Genomic DNA, 7,622 nt, shown 5'->3' with positions numbered 1-7,622 from the left:
CGTTTACATTGTTCCTAGCGCGAATCTTCCGACCGATGTGGGGATGTCTGGGGTCGTGGCCCCTCTCTGAAGCTGGATCTTTCGTCTGACAAATGGGATTGCTTTCAAAGGCCACGCCGCTCCCCGATAATCCAATCGTAAAATTGAGCAACTTACTTGCAAGCCAAATTGGGTAACAGGCCAAACACTGCGATATGAGGGGTTGGACTGCAGGGTAGCCAGTAGAATGAGGCGATGGAAGGGCTTGATAGAGCTCTCGTGGGCAGTTTGAGCCCATTATCCGATGCCTGAAAAAGTGTCCCAACGTGGATTTGTGTGCCGATAACGCAACGTTATAGGTTCCTCATCAGATAAGCCGGCCATGAGTGGAGATAACACCCCGTACAGGAAACTAGATTTCAGCAGATGTAGTCGTGGCTAAATAAAGTAAAGTAGATAGGGTCAGTCATTAAGTGGTGGGCGCTCCAACCACGCATTGATGGCTTTAGTGGAGTCTATTCACAGGCCCATCAAGGACTGCGTAAAGGCAGTGGACAAAATCGTCAAAGATAAGAGTCAATAATTTGGTTGTAGGATAGTTTGACCTATTTTGGACTATAGGTGAAGGTTAGACATCCAGATACGCAAAAAAAAACCCAGTTACTCAAGCAAATGGATATGATTTTGGAAATGTTCAGACGTTTCAGGTAGCATCCACTACCTTTTTTGAAAGAGTGTCCCTGGTTGTGTTGTAGGTGGTGGAAATAAAATGGCTGAGGAGTAGTCGTTATTAGCCTACATGTAGGTCTACCGTGTACCCATGGGTATCATACATGTACATACCATTTTTCCTGGATTGATCTTTGACCTTGTTTACGTTCTCTTTAAGTAATAAGAATGCTCCAGGGTAATTCCTTAGGTGAACTGGGAGCACATTTGCGAAGACAGCCAACCACAAATCATCATTTGATTACCAAATTACACCATCAAACTTTGAACTAACGACCAGTAGGATATTAAAACAGATATTTCATCATCAGACATTTTTCTAGAGCAACCTTTCAAATTACATCAATGAACGCCCATTGGTTAGCACTAGTCTGTGCCGTGCACGCCCATTGGTCAGCACTATAGTCTGTGCCTGCACGCCCATTGGTTTGCACTAGTCTGTGCCGTACACGCCCATTGGTTAGCACTAGTCTGTGCTGTGCACGCCCATTGGTTAGCACTAGTCTGTGCTGTGCACGCCCATTGGTTAGCTCTAGTCTGTGCCGTGCACGTCCATTGGTTAGCACTAATCTGTGTCGTGCACGCCCATTGGTCAGCAATAGTCTGTGGCGTGCACGCCCATTGGTCAGCACTAATCTGTGTCCTGCACGCCCATTGGTCAGCACTAGTCTGTGGCGTGCACGCCCATTGGTCAGCACTAGTCTGTGCCGTGCACGCCCATTGGTTACCGCTCGTCTGTGACCTCTCTTTAAACTATCTTTTCTTCTTTCCAGACTCTCCTGTCAAATATGGATGAGGCCACACCAATTTGCTTTGTTGGTTCTTGTTTTTTTTTCCAGAAAAAATATGAAGTAACAGGGCACAAAAAAACCCAGACCTAGGTATCCTATGATGGCCCCAAATGATACTAGCCATGAAGTGAAGTCAATGTGAATTTTCAACAGTTGAACACTGAAGTAAGTGATTTTTGACAGCTCAGTTCTCAGATGTTCACCATATATCCCAATGGGGGCTGGAAATGGTGGTCTGTCCCCTACAGGCGAACAGGCGCCTCAAGAGAAATGAGAACACTTTTTCTCCTGGTGATCGTGGGACGGCTTAATCCTCTTAACGCCTGCTCCAACTCTACCTCAACCCCTGCTCCAGTGTTTAATCAGGCTCGAAGAAGGGCACTCTTCGCTGACCCCTATCAAAGAATCATCTATCTCCGTAAACCTTAAGCTCCTTACCCTTAGCCTGTACTTTTTCACGCCAGAAATCTGTAATATACTGTTCGTCGCCTTTTATCCTCATTTATTTCTTTGACCTGGCATGACTGCTTGTTAATTTGGCACAGCCACATGTAAATCTTAGGCATACATAATACCTACGTTAGATGTGTGGCTTACGACCTCTTTATGAATGTTTCAGAGAGACAAATATAAATGGCTGGCACTTAAAAATTTCAATTTCGAACTAAACATTCTGTAAGACTATCGATATATCATCTACGAATTAGCAATTTTCGTAAACCCTAAGCTCCTTACCCTTAGCCTGTACTTTTTCACGCCAGAAATTTGTAATATACTGTTTGTCGCCTTTTATCCTCATTTATTTCTTTGACCTGGTATGACTACTTGTTAATTTGGCACAGCCACATGTAAATCTTAGGCATACATAATACCTACGTTAGATGTGTGGCTTACGACCTCTTTATGAATGTTTCAGAGAGACAAATATAAATGGCTTGCACTTAAAAATTTCAATTTCGAACTAAACATTCTGTAAGACTATCATCTACGAATTAGCAATTTTCGTAAACCCTAAGCTCCTTACCCTTAGCCTGTACTTTTTCACGCCAGAAATTTGTAATATACTGTTTGTCGCCTTTTATCCTCATTTATTTCTTTGACCTGGTATGACTGCTTATTAATTTGCCACAGCCACAGGGAAATTTTGTAGATTTCAGGCATACATAATAGCTATATCAATTGATGTATATATTTATATGCATAGTGTTAATCTTCATGTATGGTCTACTCTGTTAATTATTACTTAAACACATTCATGAATATGGTAATCACTCCTGCTATAAAATTGCAACATGATGTAACCCAACACTAGTTACCATAGATGTGTGGCGTCGGTCCTCTATATACATGTTTCAGAGAGACAAGTGGCTGGCACTTAAAAATTTCAATTTCGAACTAAACATTCTGTAAGACTATCATCTATGAATTTGCAATCGGTTCACGGTACTTCTAGGATAAAGTCATGGGTTTATATGCCTCGCTGCTTAGAGTCTAACATTAGTGAGGAACAGCTATTACGGTATCTTATTTGGCAGCATGCATTGTTGTACATCTCACAATAATTTTCTCCCCATAAGGCCATGTTGATTTGATTATATGGATGACATCCGCGCGCGCATGAATTTCGGCCGTTTCCAAAAAAAAAAAGTTTTCAACCATACTGTAAATCGTACAAAACAGTTGCAAAATGAGCAAAAACATACCATAAGTTCCAAAAAAAATTGATAAAAACTATACCAATGTCGTAGAACGCCAAAATCAAACGAAAAAAAGACGAAATTGTAAAGAAATGAACTTGAAGACTAGATTATTCGCCAAATCATATTCTGTCCCATTTGTTCAACCCTCATGACCACGTAGATTTCATAATGAAAACAACTTTTTTTTTTGCAAAACTTTTTTTTTATTCGCACGCGCGCATCAATTTTGGAGTTCCCGGAGGATGTCATCCATATAATCAAATCAACATGGCCTAAACTTAACAAAGTTTAACCTAGATGGCGGTCTAGCATTGCTAACGAACTCCTGGAAACAATAAGTAGGTGTTTATAAGCCTAGCACGACTAGACTTAACTGCTTTTGAATCCTCGTGTCTTACGAAAACGCATTACGTCTTAAGAAAGAAAATGTAGCTTTTATGGACTAAACGTACCGACAATAAGAATGCAATTACAATTTCTCACACCTGCCAACATCTTAGAGTGGCGAAGCAAAGGGCTCGTATAATTTTCCTAAAATGCAGAAGCGAAAAATATTACCATAGCAGCAAGTCGTAAATACAGAGTGCTGCAATTTCTGTGGCATTTTGTACAAAAACGGAACATCCGTTCTCTTCTTATGCTTCGGTCCCAATTGAAGAAAGGGGCCCTGCCGGGTAGTTCCCGGGCTGTTTTATGGCACTTTCGGGCGTATCCCCTACGTGGCCCCGCCGGACACCCTGCGGCTACCGGGATATTTTTGGGCCCGGCGGGGACCCGAGAAGAATTTAATTCTGAATTAAATTCTACCCGGGGCCCGCTGACAAAAAGACGCCGTGACCTTACCGTGAGAAGACCGAGAGGTACCCCTCCGGTTGCCGGCAGTCCACCGGGACACATTTCTTACGTCACAGACCAGATGAACAGAATACAGATGTGTACTTCGTAAACCCGGGTAAAATGTGTGACGTCACTGATCAAATGATCACAACAAAAGCGTGAACTCTATATTAATTGGGTCAGTACAAGACATCGTCAGAGAAGCTGCCGGGTACCTGCCGGGTGCCTGCCGGAGAACGACCAATAAGGGTGACAAAATGCCACTGAAGGAAACTTTTAATTGTGACCACAACAACCAGTGCCCGCCAGGCTCCAGAGCCCGGCGGGAGCCGGCCGGGGCTACATCCCCGACGGGTACCGACGCAATTGGGACCGAAGCATTACTGGTAACAAAAATGAGTTTTGTTCACTAGTTAAGGCTTCGAATTCTTTTATTAGCGATTATGTCGATTGTTAACACAGGTAAAGGAGCTTTTAACTAACTTAATGAGATAAATACATAATGTTTACCTTCGTATATGGTCTACTTTGTTAATACTTACTCATTCATATATATGGCCAGACAGGAGTCTAAATCCCTGCTGCTATAAAATTGCAACATGATGTAACCCAACACTAGTTACCATGATAACAGACGTCTGGTTCAGGTCATTGACCTTATTTGTTTGGAGAAGAAGAGGAAACAGGAAAACAATATGTTTTCCTTCAGTAGATATAAATAGAACTCTGCACTCTCAGAATCTGTCATCTAAGCTCTATATTTGAGTTTTTCTATGTCAAAGAAGTATAACACTAGTAGCCGTGGTACTTGATATAGTGCCAGGTAAAGCAGACTTAATACTTTCACGGCAAGATGGCGTTACGATATATTGGCGTAGGAGGAGATTAAAATGGCCTCACCTGTCAAAAGTGCCCATACCTCTGATGGGGTAATATTATGTTTGTGTCAGTCAGTTAGTGAACCATACCCACTACCGCGGATGGATTGTTAGACATTGTGTCACTGGTAGCACCCTCTGACATTTTATCTGGTCTGGAGGAGGAACCGCATTCATTACTTCGGCCTGTGGGATGGTTGTTCCGTGCCATTTGTAATGGAGACTGTGTGTGGTGAATACCGTATCGCCTCCGACTGTGACCATGCTGCTGTATCCAGAAACCTACAGTGGACCTCACTTGAAGACAGAAGAAAGATGTCTAGACTATGCATGATGTACAAAATGACTAATAAACTGGTGGATGTCCCAACTACTAAGTACCTAATACCAGCTCAGAAGAGAACAAGAAATAGCCACGCATTCAAGTACCAGAGTTATCAACCAAGGATTGAGGTGTTCAAGAATCCATTCTTTCCTAGAACTATCGCAGAGTGGAACTCACTGTCACCAAGTACAGTAGGGGCACTGTCAATAGATAGCTTTAAACAATGTCTAGAGCTAGAAGTTCAAGGGTTAGGTGTAACAAGTCGGTCGGTGTAATATAGCCAGCTGCCGCCGCGCCGCGTGCCTGCGAAGCTGGTGTGTTACGCCGAAAGGCGGTTATACCGGCTATACAGATACAGATACAGAAGCGTGTTTTATAAAGCTCCTGAAGCCCCTGTCACACATAGCCGAATTTGGCCTCCCGAACGCTAGCCGAACGCCCGCCAACAATCGTTAGGATTGGGGCGGCTGGCGTCGGGTTGGGTCGGCTACGGTTCGGCTACGAATGTTTAAAACATTCGCGGGCCGTTTGGGAGGTTCGCAAGTAAGTCAACAGTGTTCGGGGTGTCTTCAGGAATCAAATTTGAGTCCAATTGAACTTAAATTCGTTTTGTGTCATATACAAAAGAAAGGCGTGGCCTAAACCTGGTCAGAGTGCTCCCGAACACCAGCCGACCTGTTCGAGACGTTCGTGAATATGTGCACGGAGTTCACGAATTTGGCCTTCCGAACGCCCGCCGACCATGGTTAGTTCTTAGGAGGGGATCGGCGCAAAGTCGACTGGCGTTCGGCGAATTCTGCTACGGTTTAGCAGCGCCAGTCGAATGTTTCAACATGTTTAAAACATTAATATTCGTGAGTCGTTCGGGAGGTTCGGTCATAGTTGTTTGGTTTTTGACCGCAAGTCAGGAAAACACTAGCCAACCATGCATCCGGGAGTAAGTCAGCAGTGTTCGGCCTAATCTGGTCGGCTGGTGATCGGGAACAGATTCGGGGAAAGGTCGTGAATGTGTGACGGGAGTAGTGATGCATACCTAAACCCAATTTTAGGTTCTGGTCCGGATTCAAGTCCAGAGGTTTAGGTTCAGTTCCGGACTTGTAAGTCCGGACCTAAACCCATGGCATATACAAATTGCGTGTTGGCAACCTTGCAATGTTGTCTGGGTGAAACTTTGGCCACACAACATGGAGGCTGGTACTTGACGATGCCCGATGGCAATGTTTTCTTCGTTTTGCAGCAAAGATTTTACAATCTACGGTAGGTTTTAGGTGGTTTTGAAAGAAAAGGGGTATGTGAAATGGTCTTTTATGGTAATAAGTCCGGACTCGGTTCTTGACTTTTAGGTTTTTAAGTCCGGATCCAAGTCCAGTGAACCGGTATGCATCTAGACGGGAGCTTTATCCAGAACCATGCTCGGGCACGGTTCTACATAGTAGATCCAGAACCGTGCCTGTTGCATATTTACGTTCTTGGATACGCCAAGACTATCCAAAACCGCGTCTGCTGATCCTATATAGGCCAAGCTCATTCAGCTAGGCATAGATACTCTAGGCAAGGTTCTGGTTGCCCAGCCACTACGAAGGTTTCTACTACCAAGTGTATGAAGTGGACACGGCAGTGGACCGTATGGAACCAAAAACAAAACCTCATTGTATAACCGCCCTTCGGCGTAACACACCAGCTTCGCAGACACGCGGCGCGGCGGCAGCTAGCTATATCACACCGACTTGTTACACCCAATCTTTGCACAATTAATTGCAGGAGTTGTTTAGTTAGCTTTCCAGTGATGATGCCCCAACTGTGCTTGGTGGCAACGAGTTCCATGCAGTCTACGATAGGAAATATGGGGAAATACGAGTTTTTGAACACCTCAATTCTTGGTTGATAACTCTGATATTTGAAGGCATGACTGTTTCTCGTTCTTTTCTGGGCTGGTATCATTGAGACATGATACCCAAAATTATATCGTCTATCTGTAGATGTACTTGGCATTTATAACCTTATTTCCGTTCTAATTTCAGTCGAAATTTCTCTCTAGGCTTTACTAGTGTTTTATTCAAACGCCGACCAAAGACGTATAGTTTATGAACTCTTAAACGACCATCAACAAGTAGTAAAACGTTGGAACTACAGCCTATTTTTCAAGTCACATGAGAGTGCAGAATCGATAGCTTTTGTGGGGGACTGCAATATTGATATGCGCTTACCCTTGAATTATTTCGTCTCTATTGCTACTTAATGTCCTGGTCGCTGATATATGGATACAATATCATCGGTGGCACGTTAATTCTTTATCATGATAAATCTACCACATTTTCTAGTCCGTTTAACAATCGCCCCCCTCCCCAGTAACAGTAATGGTTTGTAATAGGAAGCCGTTGGA

This window comes from Branchiostoma belcheri, unplaced genomic scaffold, assembly GCF_001625305.1.
Source record: "Branchiostoma belcheri isolate BF01 breed outbred unplaced genomic scaffold, Haploidv18h27 scaffold35, whole genome shotgun sequence".
Taxonomy (NCBI): Eukaryota; Metazoa; Chordata; class Leptocardii; order Amphioxiformes; family Branchiostomatidae; genus Branchiostoma; species Branchiostoma belcheri.
This window is presented reverse-complemented; position numbering follows the sequence as displayed.